The 14,679-nt window shown below is 41.5% G+C and overlaps 1 protein-coding gene across 1 annotated transcript in view; it reads left to right on the forward strand.

Moving 5' to 3' along the window:
* The window catches only part of zfhx3b (zinc finger homeobox 3b), a gene marked incomplete at its 3' end in the record, with an annotated part of 126,893 nt that overhangs the window by 19,055 nt on the left and 93,159 nt on the right, over positions 1-14,679 (forward strand). The gene's annotated exons all lie outside the window — the stretch shown is intronic.

The raw sequence follows: 14,679 nt of genomic DNA on the forward strand, positions 1-14,679 counted from the left end.
TTACTTGCTTGAGGTTAATGACTTCTTTTCATTGTTGCCTTTGATGAAATATGTAAATCATTACACCTAGCTTTTATTTCTTCAATAATATTCTCATCTTGTTGGAGCCATTTTACACCACAAATAAATTCATGCACATTCATATGCACATGTGGTGTTGTCTATATTTTATATGTATTAAGACAATCCTTGGGATTGCACATTGATCAGTTTATGGATTTCCACAGTAATTGCTGAGGGAAATTTTCTCTGTCTCTGTTCTTGTTCATTATTAATATTGGGAAATGGGCATACAGTGCATTTAAAATGTGTCTGGGTATAATTTCATCTTAAAATAACAAAAGCAGTTTAAATTCCTGCCAGCTGATACAGAGCAGCTTGTACACTGAAAACCCAAGAGGACCTCCTGACCGAGGATCCTGGAATTGGTTCCTTCACAGGTATCTGTGTGAATCTTTCAGTATGTAATTAAAACACATACTTTTGTCTTTGTGATTAAGGCTGGAATTAGGCTCCCCTCTGGGATTATAGCACTTCCCATTATCTCTGGTTATAGTCCTCATATACAGAAGCCATAGAAATGACATTGACCCAGAGAGACAGAGACAGATAGTGAGAGGAAGATGAAGAGCAGATAGTCCAGGAGGTCACAAGTCCATTAGCAGATAACTGTTAATATACATAAATATAATAAAATGCACATTATCCCCGAGGAGTATCGTCATGATTGTGAATATAAGGACATAATTTTGAGTTTGTAAGGCACTTGGTTAGTGTTAGAGGTTTTCTAAAGAGCAATGCAACTAACCCATCCAGTACCTATATTATGGTGGCCAACTTCTCTCTTTGTGTAGTCGTGGGGGAGGTAGAGAACATCAGTAATAGGCTTTTTGCCTGATAAGCCCGGGAAATACTCGTTTAGTTAGTGAAAGTGCAGAGGGATCCTGGCCTGATAAACTGGCAGTTTCCTTCTGTAATACCCAACAGCTAAAATCAATAGTTGGGATTCTCCCGCTAGTCGTCCAGTCTTCTTTATCTGCACCCTCCTTTAACCCATATAGAAGGGGATGGTGGTTAAGCAGGAGCAGGACTCTGTGTATATACATGCCATGGTTAAAAATATGATTTTTTTTTTTTTTTCTTTTGTCACTTTCCTTTAACTATGATAGTTTTGGGCCTTTGCTTCTGAATGCTCATCTTGAAAGTGTAATGTTTTTAAGCTGTTCACCACCTAGTGTTCCAGTATCATATCTTGTTTCTTTTTGTTTTTGTATTTTTATTATTATTTTATTGATGTTAAGGTTCATATGAAATGGGTCAAATTCACACTAATCATCCCAGGGGTTGTTAGAGTAAGTGCATGTATAAATATGGTGGGAAGAAGTGACTGTCAGCACTAATTCAACCCTGCAAGTTTTGTGCTTTGTCAACAAAAACTTCATGTTCTGACAGAGGTACTTGATTAGTCCTAAAGATACAGCACAGGTAGTGCCTCTGACAAGTGACAGAATTGAAAAGTTTCAGCTGGAAGCAAGAGAGGACTGTCAATGTTTAGGGTGGAAATCTTACAGGGTTGATGGCCCTGATGAATTGTAGCACGCATGTTTTTACGAATAAATAGTTCTCAGTTTCCTTTTTCAAAATCACCTTCAATGTTTTCCATGCACCCTGCTGTCATGTGAGCTTGAGCCAGAAAACCTGATCAGAATATAATATTCCTCACACAGCACAACTCTACTGTTCCACTTTAGTCTGTGTTATCATTTTGCTGGCAGGCTCTCCTAGAGTTAGTTTCTCCATAATCTCTCTGGCCATCACAGCATTGCTGTAAAATACGGCCCCAGGTGTTAGTAGCTGGGGTGGTTAGCCTGCGACACCGTTACCTAAAAGTGCAGTGTATTAAAAAGCAGTCAGGGCCTTGGATCACAGTATATCACACGGGAGAGGCAGCGATAAGGCCTGCCTACCCGCCAGCAGATCAATGAAGGTTACTGACATCATATCACAGAGTGAAAGCAAGTCCTGCACCGTTAGCTATTTATCAGCAGTGGGTCGGACATGAAAGTGGTGAAGGGGAAGGGGAGGACAAGACCAGACGGCTCCTCCCCAATGTTGAGGGCTAAAGCACTGACTCCTCCTTTCTCACAATGACTCCCCTCTTGGTGAGTGGCACTTATGACCAGGACAACATGAACTTCTGACAAGTCTACTGATATTGAGCACAACCACTGTCTGTCCTGTTTCTTTCATTTTTGTACTTTCTAGTGTTGGATTTGGTTGATTTAAAATACATTAAAAGTTTAATAATCAGTGAACATTTTCTTAAAATATAAGAGTCATCAAATCCAGAATTTCAACACTCGAATACTGATTACATTTCAGCATACTGATTATTGGACACTGCTGCCTAATTTAATTTTCATCCTGTTAACTACAGCCAATTGAGGCACCACAGGCTTGTGGATTTTGTTGTTATACCTCAGAAAAACAGTGTTACTGGCGAGCCCAGAAAACGGTTTGGATTAACTATATACTTCTTAACCCCATTTTTTTCTTCTCTTTATCTTTGCACTGGTACATCACATCATGTATCATAAACCCCCTATTCTCACCACTTATGTCTGCATTAGTATGGCAGTATTGAGCTGTGTGTGTGTGTGCAAATGCACCTTTCTGTTTCCAGGCCTTGGAGATCATGCTTACAGGTACTGTATGAGTTCCATTTATCAGCTGCCTGGGGCACAATGTGGAGGATTTCCCCCAATGGGTTAGTGTGTAACTGCTCTGTCAATACATGCTTGTCAAGGCTGGAAGAGTGTGGAGGAAAAAAGGCCCCTCACTCCAACGCACTGAAGCCACTTATTGAGCAGCCAATAGCTATTTACCTCTTCATGGTGGCAGGCAGAGAGGGGGCCCAGCTAGGCAGGAGGAACTCTGCGGCTTATTCCTTACTCCCCGGAACTTAGCTGCTGATGGCTTACTGTGAACCATGTCCATCGTGAGTGAGGAAGCAGAACCAGTGGCTCAGGCATGGAGACAAGGAGGTCTGTATTTATATGGAGCAGGTTGTTCTCTCCTGGCTCCCGGTCTTTGCAGGTCCTGGCTGTGTGTACAGCTTGCTGCTGTAAAGCCCTGCTTCCTCTCTGGAATCTTGGTGTTGACAGAGAGCATCTGGGTCCTGGGAGAGCTTCCAGCCTGCTGGGTCCTCACATGTACACATACAGAGGGAGGGATGGAGAGGGAGTAAGAGAGGTAGAACACAGGTTTCAATTAATATGCTGTATAAATCTAACTTTATTGTGCTCATTGACCTACTCATGTACCTATTTCTCAGTCTGCTCCCCTCCTCCCTATATCACAAGCACCTAAAGGTGGTATGTTTTATGAATGGATGTTTTGATGGCTCTTTCTTTTATCCTCTCTCGCTTTGATTCAACAAAGAAAAGAATGTTGTCAAGGAGGTGTTCGTCTTTCCTGTTCTTGTTTTGTTGTCTTAGACCTTCTTGCTCTAGTGAAAATCACCCTTTTTGTGGGCTGTGCAGATCAGTGTATGGCGTGTTTGAGTTGCCGGTCGCCTGTCTGGACTTGTGTATGGCTGAGTCACAGAGGGATAAGTTAACTCTCTGAGCACTATTTAGGAAAAAGAAGTGAAAAAGTTAGCCTTTATGGGCTAATATGTGCCAGATGTGTATATAAATTCAATTCCACAAGTTTGATCAAATAAGTTCCCCCTCACAGCCAACGTGTAAATGTTTTTCATATGTATTAAACTGAAATAATACCTCAGTTTTGCACAAAGTAAGTCACAAAAGAGCAGAACAGTGAGATGACCTGCTGCTAAAGAACAGCTGTCCAAACAGAGCGAGGGGGGAAAAGAACAAGAAAAACACATTATATCAACATTTAACAACAGTTGCTCTGTAATCTGGTATTACTTCCACAAGCAAAGGAGGGGCCTGTGTCAGGCCAAAATGAACTTGGATACTGTTGTGGCAGGAGGAAGCCAAGTGCTTTTCAGAGGTTAGCACAAGATGTGAAGGTCTACAGACTCATCTTAATCCAAGGGGCTTGTACTTAATCGCTTTTGATGTGCATGTGAACATGAACTGCTTCAACATTCCAGCCCTGACCATACCAAGTTCAGAAGACCACGGCTGGGCTGAGCAGAGAGGAGGTGATGAAGGGAGTAGGGTGATGTCGGTGGTGGTGGTTTCATGCACTAATTGGCTGCTAGGCTTGTCTATAGTGCCTGGAGCAAAAGGAATACCCTGTCATTAACCCCCCCAATGTCTTCCAACTCTTACGCTTTCTAAACTTTTTCTTCATTTGTTACCCCAAAATTTAGTGTGTGTGCATGGTTCTATGTGTTCTTGTAATGCTGGGTAAGCTAGCACATAATAATGGGGGAATTTCACTGGAGGAGTGAAGTTAAATAGAGGAGGGTCTGTCCCACGGGTTTATCGTGGGTGGCATCCCAGCATTCTTCTTTGTGTTTGATTTCTGCCCACAGTGGCCCTGTGTCTAGTCAGTCTTATAATACCGGCTGATGGCACATAGGATTTCATAAGGAACATGAGAATTCTCATCTGTCTTGTGTTCATGGAATATAGTGGCGATTTAAGCAGATTTGGAACTGTTGTCAAGCCAGGCTTTGGGCAACTGAGTTAAAAAGATCTGGCTGAATCAGGATAAGGCTTTGCAACTAGGCAGTCATCCAGAGTGACAGAGCACAAAGATGGCAAGGAAACCATGAGGGTAGTAGGAGCAACGGTGGATTAACAAATGAGAAATCATGATTTGGCAACAGCTAGAGGGGTACATCCAAATATACATTCACAAACACAAACAGACACACATGTAGAGAGAAGAAAAGGCTGGTACATTGTAATATCTTGGCAAGGGATTGGGATAAAGTGCTGGCTGTACTCATGCCTCGTCCTGTTTTGTCCCTGTGAGTGTGTGTGTGTGTGTGTGTGTGTGTGTGTGTGTGTGTGTGTATGTATGTTTGCTGTAGCGTGGTTCAGGTGCGGTTAATGTTGGCACCAGATCTTCACGCCGGCGGCAATAAACAACACAGCAGGCAGGAGGCCAGATGCAACTCCACAAACTTTTAACCTCTCCCTCAGCTAATCCCTCACCACACTAGTAACTCTTTCTTTTTTTAACTCATTCTTTCACCTCTCACTTGCTCTCTGTTCTTTATTTCTCCTCCCACTGCCTTCTTCTGCCTTTCTTTCTCTCTTTCTCTCTCTCTCCTTTAGTCCAACTCTCCTTTTAAGTGAAGTCAGTGTGCTGACCTCTAAATAAAGGCTGGAACACTACAGCTGTTACCAACTTCAAACAGCTAGTGGCTCACAGTGGAGCCTGTGCGGGTGTTAGGGGTAGAAATAATGTGCCTATTAAAACTAAGAGCCCTCTTTACTCCAAGGTCCTTGGGTCTACGATAACCACACCAAACCAGGCTTGATACTTTTTTTCACTTAGCCAAAACAGTCTCTATGTAACAAACGCTGCCCCATCTGCGAGTAAAATAGGACGGACGCAGTGTTCATTTTGAGTCCCACCTGTGTGATTTAAACACTTTGATATGATCTTTCCACATTGGAAGGCAGAAGCCTGTGCTTCATTGCTTTAGTTGCCAGTAACATCATTTGACTGAACATAATCTAGGATAGCTTCAATGCAAAGCCATTGACCCCCCCCACCAACCAACCAAATGATACACTAGTAGCTAGTTTCACTACAGTACTTTATCCTGAAAGATGACATGTGAATACTGAATATTTACAAAACAGACAATTACATTTAAGTTTTTAAACATATAAACATGTGCTGGTTGTAGTCATTAGTTACATCCATGTTGATGGAAAAAGTTACAGGAACAAGTTAGACTGACAAAGTCCTGGTTCGGTCCACAATGAATCATCCATCTTTAGCCTTTATTGATAGAACTTGTAAAAATGGAAGTTTTCATCTATTCAAATACTCATAAAATGCGTTTATGATTTAAACACTTTGCCAATACTGAAATGGAAAGCACCAGAATTAGTCAGCCTGTGTTTGTTTTCTCTATCATTCAAAAAAGGTTTGTGATTTTTTTTTAATCTGCACAGATGTTTTACATAACTTTATCTGAACTCCTTGCAAAACTTTAGTAACTTTTTAAATCTTTAAATTTTGCATACTCTGATTTCATTCTTTTTCTCAAGAGCTCAAAGTTGTCCTCCAAAGCTCACTAGTGATTTACCTGGTAATGTGCCTACCAAAGCATGTTATTTTTCTAATGCACCAACAGCATATAAAATGAGCAGTAGAACGTCAGTGCTGTTCAGAAAATTTGTGTGATATACTCTTACACATATAGTTTGTGTCAAACCCCAGTTGAAGTTGAATTCAGTGATGAAATGCCTGTGCTTTCAGTGTAAACATTAATCTTCTGTTTAAAATACTGAATGGTGCTTGATTTAATTATGCAGTGATGCTTGTCTGCAGTGAACCACACTCACTTTTTAGCCTAAATTAGATGTTATAAACTAGTTGTTATGACATTTGTATATCACCCTTGTTGCATATTAGTTACCACTTACTCCACGTGGTGGTACATGTGTTTTCAGGCACTGGTTTGTTCAGGTTCTTCTTTTTTGTGTGTGCTAGATTTGCGTATACTTGTGCCTTTGAGGAAAATAATTACATGTTGTAAGGGTTGTTATTATGATGCTCACCGTCCAGCCTTCCACCTGACTGCATGGTTGTGATAGGTTAATTACATGTCTGATCATGATGATGTCACCCAGAGTCGTGGACACAGACTCTCTTAAACTGAACTGAACGGGGTCTTGACTGTCCCTTTGGTGATGCCCACTGCAGGTATTTTTTTTTTTTTTTTACCTTCTCTTCATTTCATGCTTGCCATGTCCTACAAAGAATCACCTCTGACCAAAACAGCTGTTCCCCTAATGTTGAGTATTTTCTAAGATTTGATGTATACATTATTATTTTGCTTTAAAAGAAAAAAAGAGCTGTTGGCTTTTTTCCCCTTTTTTATTGAATGGTCACAGGATAAATAGAATAGGGTTTCGAAGTGGAAGGGGATATTAAGAGATATTTTCCTAATTTTTTGGAAACTGGTTGAGTTGTGTTAAAGCAGACTAGATACATATGTAGCACCTTTCAGCCTGAAGCAGGTGAATGAACAAGTGTTGGAATGGGCACAACATTCCTTCTGAAACACCTGAGAGGTTAAGCAGATGGTGACAGCAAGCTAAGAGAATGCAGAGTCCAAATCTCTGTCGACAACTTGTGCCTCCTGCTCTGCTCCACCTGGGGAATGTGTTACTTAATGGGCCACAAAACTGCCTGGAGACCACAGCTCTCTTATCACTGATATTAGATGACCCTGCAAAAACAGGAATCCATCATGAAGAATGAGACCCTGGCTGAAAAGTAGTATTGAAGTCTTTTTTTTTTTTTTTTTTTTTTTTGTGGACACAAGGAAAGAATGGTAGGTAATGTTATCTTGTTCACAGTTACAAGAATCCTGCTTGCAGAGGCTATGGGTTTCAAGTTTCTAATATGTATATAAAGTTTCATTGCACAAAGGATCTTTTGTCTCAGGCAAACTGAACACTCCCCCTCCTTTTCCTCTCTTCTCTTGTAAAAAAATGCATTCATGTGCTTGTGGGGCTGTGAGGACTCAGGTTTCTGCTATCTTTGTGTGCCATGTCGTCACTCGCCCCCACGAACTGAAATGTGCATCTTGCACAGACAGGCGTGCTGCCAGGGCTGCTTCCAGCCATGGATTAGGGAGAATCCAGGAAACAACGGACTCCTGACAAAACAGCAGCATGACAGGTAACTGAAGTTACGCTGGGGAGAGACAAGACAGACGATAATTACAGAGCTTTTTGTTTTCTGGGCACTCTTCGCTGGCTACTTAAGTGCCTGATCTGAAATCTGTGCCTTGTAATTACAGTAGTGGGCCCCATTAGGGCAGAGGTCTTGATGGGGATTATTCTCCTTCTCTTCTTTCCTGTGTATATATATGTGTGTGTGTGTGGTTGTGTGCATGTGTGTGTTTGAGAGAGAGACAGAGACATCCCCACCTCCTAATGCGTCATGCACAAACCACAGCACCCAGGGCAGGAGGAGGAGCAGGAATTAGCCTTCCCCTTGTCTAACGTTCACGCTTGCTGCTTGATCCCAGAGCCACTGTGATTGTGTTATGACCTGTACTTGGAGTTCCTCCTTCCTACCGTTCCTTCTCCCTCCTCTATCCTGCTCCACAATATCTTTGCTACCCATGCTGACGTTGAGAGATTGGTGTTGATTATGACAGGGTTGTCAAAGTGATGAGCGTGTGGCGTGTCATATCAAGTTGATGGGACTTTGGCATTGCGACTGTGGAGATGGTTTGTGGTGCTTGGTGAAGCTGGCTCACACACCTCTAAAATTGAGTCCCCAGCTCGAAGGAAGAAGGCCATGAGATTCACTAATGAAGGTCAGACAATAAACCTTGGCTATGTCTACATGACTATTTTACCAAAAGCAGAAACACAGTAGGCGGGGCCTAAAGTGAGTCACAAAACAATGGTCACCAAATTCCTCCAACCTCTATGACAGATAAATGCAGATCTCGTAGTCAACATTTAGATAGAGCCTGACTCTTTAAGCTGCTAGCCTTTCTAATAGTTTCTTAAGCACTGGCTTTAGTGCATGTTAAACCAGGATTACTCAATCAATTATGGTCAGTACAAACAAGGATTACTTAAAACAGTACATTTTTCATGTTGAGAGGCTAAAAGCAGGGTAAATGGTTGAAGCAGCACGGCTGTTGATGTGAAGAGTACTCACAGTGGGGTCACAGGGACCCCAGACATGGGCACCACATGGAGTAGATAAATCCTTATTTTTAGTAGATAGATTTAGAGAACATTTTGGAGGTTCTCGTTTTTTTTTTTTTTTTTGTTTTTTTTTTGTTTTTGTTTTTTACAAATGTTTCTGTTTGGTGTTTTAGTAGAAGTTTAAGTATGTTTTCATTCAGTTTTATAGTCCAGCCTGAATGGTGACTTACTGTTTGCTATTTGTGAGCTTCAATTGTCTTGGGGTATTGAGACAGTAGTATGTCATTTGAAGGATATGCACTGGCTTTGAATGAGTTTACATTCCATCTTAACTTCTGCTCGTGTGTTTGTCCATCTGTAGGGAACAGCTAGAGATGAGGAGAAATTAGCAGGATCTTTCACAGCCAGATTTGATAGACCTCTCCTTCTACCCCCCATACCCTAACATCTATCTCATTCAGTTTTCCTCATGTTGTCAGTCAGTGCTGAGTGACTGGTGACTAACAGCCCCTCTCCGTTGTAAAAGGTCAGCAGGCTCCTCGGAAAGAAAGAGTCAGCTGTCTGTTTGGAAAGCAACTCTTCCCACAGTATTCAGTGCATCAGTCTGTCAGTCAGTTAGCCAGTCAGTCAGCAATTTCTAATCACAATATGTTTTTTTAATGTTGGTGAAGGATGGTGAGACAGTGCAGTCTAAATAGTGTTTGTGACAAGAGAAGCTTCATGGTACCATATTAGCATTTACTTTTCTTTCATGATCATAGAACAAAAGACAAAAAGGTAAACTCTTGTTCCAAAACAACAACTCTTTCCCTAATTTTAAAATAAATCTTACTTAATTAAGAGGCAATGAGAGTCCACAGACAGTCTTCATTAATTAGCTCCAACTGGCTGCCGTAACCAGATCCACTGCATTAATGACAACAGCCCCTGTGAAAAGCATCATTGTTCTCTAGATAATTGTCCTTTTAGTTAACATGGACTAGGAAGGCTCTCCTTGTTAGAGAAGCTGCCTGGGCCCAAGGACAGCCGGAGGCAGAGAGGGGACCAGGACTGATACTGGCCCATTGCCCATTGCAAGAAGCCCACTTGTGCCCTCTGCTGAAATCCCCTTGGCATGCAGTGGAATTAGCAGTCCCCAGGGTGTGGCACCAGGGGGTGGTCATTAATTATATACCCTGAATCTTAACGAATGAGTAGCAATCAATAAAATAAAGCAGATGTATGCAAATAGGATGCTGATTATACTGCCTAATGACATGTCATGTTGTTTGAGTTGGGGGGAGCGAAGGAAGGAGGAAGGAAGGAGATGAAAATATCAAATGAGTCAAAGGGCCAGTCTGATCTCAATATAAAAACAAGAATGTGTTCAGACATGAAATTTGTAACTGATTTTACTACTTTTTCACAGCAGTGGGTTGGACTTGAGCAACAATCCTGCACTGTTTCATAAACTTTGAGTTTCTATTTCAGATCTTATCACTTCAGTTTTATATTTCTGTGTGAGATGGAGTGCAAAGACTCTTAGCCAGAGAGTTAAGGGCTGGGTTTTAGTAGAATTTAACCAAGATAGAGTAAACTCCTGTGAAGATGTAGGGGTGTTAGTGGCACCATTGGAAAACTGATAAGGGCTATAAAGAAAGGAGGAGAGGTTAGTTCACCTGCTTGGAACTCTGGCCCTGTCCCGAGATCACTATTGTATCAAGCCAGCTGGAGCTGTTGGAAACTCTATACCTGCCTTCAAGCAGAGAGGGAGGGCAGCCAAGAATTAACTGCTGCCTCATCCTGGCAGCCGCCAAGGATGCTGTCTGTCTCCATTCATGGCAAGCGTGAGAGGGCAAAGAGGGAAGAAGAGAAAGGGGAGGAGAAATACTATACTGGGAGTTTTTGCCACAAAAAAAGAGAGATCGGAAGTAGTGAGTCTAATACAGAATTCATAGGCACCATAAAGCATTGAGTCTGTGCAGTAGCTAACTACAATGTCTATGAATGTCTGTCTCCTCCCAAAAAACACATTTTTGAAGTCAGTGTTGTCAGTTTCCCAGCTGAGATTAATTTGTTGTCAGCTCTTAATCATGAAAATATTTGGTGCTTTCACCATATTATTGCAAAAATCTGGACTTCCAGTTCTTCAGAGCTATGAAATCCAAGACCTATCCACTTTAGGAGGCCGGAACAGTCCAAGGAGAAGCCAGGGAACAGGTGGTGACCCTGTACAGCCTGGGAGTATATTATTGACCAGGGTCCAGTGGCCAGATTGATTACTTTATTGTATTGCCATGAACCTCAGTGGCCAGAGACCTCTGATTGACCCTGGCTGGACAGAGCATTGCAGTGACCCTCACCTTAGCTAAAGAGTTATGTGGCTTTGACCTGCTCCCTAATGGGGAGGTCTTGACCTGCATAGGGACGGGCCTGGGTACAAAGCTGAAGTGCACCGATTCCTCTCCCCCCTGGTGTCAGGCTTGGTAATTTAGATGCTGGGGGTAGGCCAGGGTCTTACAGGGGCCCACCTTGTTTTTGGACTGATTGTGTCTTGACTTTAGACCTTCCTCTGACCCAACTGTGTTCATTGTGTCAGCACGTTAGACAGAGTGGGGGAAAATGTTAATTAATCTTCACCAAATTGCACCAAATGGTAGAAGATCAATATATCTCTATCAGATGTTCTCACTTTCAGCTTATAGCTCAGATAAATGACATATGGTGAAAAGGGATCATTTTTGTTCATGTGTGTGTATTTACATTGTCCTGCAATATAAAAAGCTTTTTCTATATATTATTTATAAAGTAAAAAAATTAGGAAAGAGACCACACTATTTTTGATTGTTGGCATAGCCACTTAGCCAGTGGAAGTTGACAGTGCTTTGTGTGGTGCAGTAATTTTCTGGGCTGGATGCCATGTTGACGAGCCTCATGCCCTGTATAAACAGGGCAAGACAACAGGCAACGCAGGGGAAGCGGCCTTTACTCTGGATTAAGCTGTTTCCGCTACCATCACTTCCTTCTTCCATTTAGCTGACAGATGGAATATCTGTCAGGCAGGTTTTTCCTGTACTTTACATACTTTTTAGCTGTCAGCTGCAGCTACTCATCAGAAATAAACAACCATGCACTTCACACATAACGTAAACCGTTGACTCTGTAAGCCTCTCCGCCAGACTCATGTCTCTTTTCTTGCATTGTGCTTGTTTAATTTGTTCACTTCTTCGAATGAAGTTTCCCAAGATTACCATCAAAAGATGCATGGCGAGGGAAAGGATGCTCAAATGTATGAATATGGCAGTTGTATTTTTAACAATGCATGATGCATCACATCAAAAATTTCCACAGCGAGAACAGCATCCTGCTTTAAAATGGAGATTTATTTTTCATCGCCACTTTTAGCGCTCGTTTCCCCCAAGTTAATTGGAAGCGTGGCTGCTGAGTGGAGAAGATGATCTGCTTTGTGTTTGAAGTGGATACTAAAGTCCTGTTTAAAGCAGGATGTGAAGGCCACTTTTCTTTAGAGCAAGTATCTCCTCAAGACTGAGCTCAGTGCAGGGAACCCTCTTGTTGGAGCACTGCATGTTTTTCGGAGGGTAAACATTTTCTCTTTGTGCTGCGTTCATTATTAAAACTTGTTCACAATTAATGCTGCCAAGAATACAACTTTCTCAACCAAGTGAATTTTGGATAGTTTGTTTTCCACAAGTGGTGGTGCGTTTTATAACTACCTCTTGCCTACCTGCCTAAAGAGGGGAATGCATGACTGCACTGACGCAAATGCAAGATAATTCCTGATAATTATATGGTGATGGGCAGGACAAACAGATGTTCTCTCAAATACTTTCTTCTTTGTAAAACGTACAACACTTCTTTCTCTGTTTCTGTTTGTTACACAAAAACATCTTAGTCAGTCAATTAAACAAGCGGTCATGCTGTCAACATTAAGCAGCTTTCATCACGACCCTGTACAGCATTTTTGATGCTTCTGCAAAAAGTGCATCGTGCCCCATCACCCACCCTCCTTTTACTCTGTCCCAATTAACACTCAGACCCCATTACATTGATTGGAAGAAGTGTGGTATTGGCTAGGTGGACCATGAGCACATTGATCATATTGACCCACCATGTGAACCATGAGAAAATGTTGAGCAGGAGATTTCTTACTATTAACAGCAGACTGGAAAAATTGCTTTTGGACATTGTTGTTAGTTGTGTATGTCTGTATGTGTATTGTTTGAGTTTGTGTATACAAATGTATGCCTATTTACACTGGGTGGGGTTGTGCTGAATTCAGGTTTCTGTTCATGGACTTTCATGTGGTTTTAAGGACCTATTTGGTACATGTCACACCTCAACTGTATTCTTTGGGGACCATTGCTGTTGAAGTATTGTGTTGCCCCTAAAACCAGTCTGTGTGTAGACCCTTGCGTGCATACACAAACACAAGCATAGTCTCTTATAGCCATCCAAAGGGCAAACCAATGCCCCACCTCCCAAAGACGCACCTGGCATCTGCGAGTCCACTCCAATTACTTCTCCCCAATTAAAGGTTATGAACCAATTAGTTGGCCTCTCATTTTACATGGCCCCGATTACTCTCCTTCCTCACAACTCAAATGTAGGGGCATGTGTTAGACATGAGGCAGAGAGTACTATCATAGGGGATGTTGATATGAAGCTCCCTCTATCATTGCTCATGATTTCTATCCTTGTTTGTATGAGGCCAGTACAGTTTTGTGTTGAGAAAAAATATAAAGTTTTGTAAAATACTGTTTCTTGTTTTTGTTTTTTTTGGGGGGGGGGGTTGGGGGGAAGTGGGGGTGCATGTGAGTATCTAAAGATATAATTGTGACATGCAAAAAAACTCATCCAGAACAGCTGTCTGGAGGCAGTTGGCTTAGCAAACTCCAACATGCACATACATTGTAAGAAACACATTCCAGGGACAGTTAAAGCTGTCAACCTGTAATTTGTAGTAGCACTCAACTTGAACTTTCAGGGTGAGCCAGTTGGCCCTGCTCTAATTCTCACCTCCGAGCTGACATGTTTTTTTTTTTTTGTTTTTTTTTTTTTTGCGTGTATGTATGTGGAGGTTAGCACAAATGTAGATAAACAAGTTTGGTAAATCATACACAAACAGGTGGTTATTTTCTTATGTTTCCCCTCCTGTGTTTTTATCTAGTGGTCTATGGTTTGTTTTATGGTTTTGTGTGTTGTGCACATACAAATATCTCCCCACTCAGCCTCATGGCTGCATTCCTATTTCTAGTTGGCAAGTGTGAAGATGCTTAACCATGATCGGTATGCTGGCATAGCTGCTTGAGTTGAACCTTACTGGTTCCATTCACAATGTGGTGCCTTAGCTGGCTGCTGCTTTTTGTGACAAACATAACCTATGTGCACTTGTACCTTTCATGAGCAAACTATTCTGACAGCATGTGGTGGATTGGACAGAGCTGTTTTATGGCTCAGATTTAAGAATCAAAATGCTTAGAATGTGTTCACCCATCTATCTCTTTCTTTATTTGTATTACTCATCGTAGTTAGATCTTGTTTGTCTTTTTCCTTGGCATGCTCTCACAAAGTCAAAGCAATGACACCATTAATTAGATATCTATTAAATGTGTAGTTCTTAAAGACCACAATTATTGAGTATTATTGAGTCTTCTGCCACTGAAGTCTGTTATTTTCCTTGTAAAAAATCTGTTTTCATTTGCCACCCCATTAAAAATAATGCTTATGATTTTTACCCTTGCTTGTATGTGGCCAGTCCAGTTTTATGTAATCTAATCGCTTCTTTCAACTCTTTGAAACCCTAATCCATGATGTAATGTTTGTGCATGCACATGCATAT

The sequence above is a fragment of the Telmatherina bonti genome (genome assembly GCF_933228915.1).
Source record: "Telmatherina bonti genome assembly, chromosome: 1".
Classification (NCBI taxonomy): Eukaryota; Metazoa; Chordata; class Actinopteri; order Atheriniformes; family Telmatherinidae; genus Telmatherina; species Telmatherina bonti.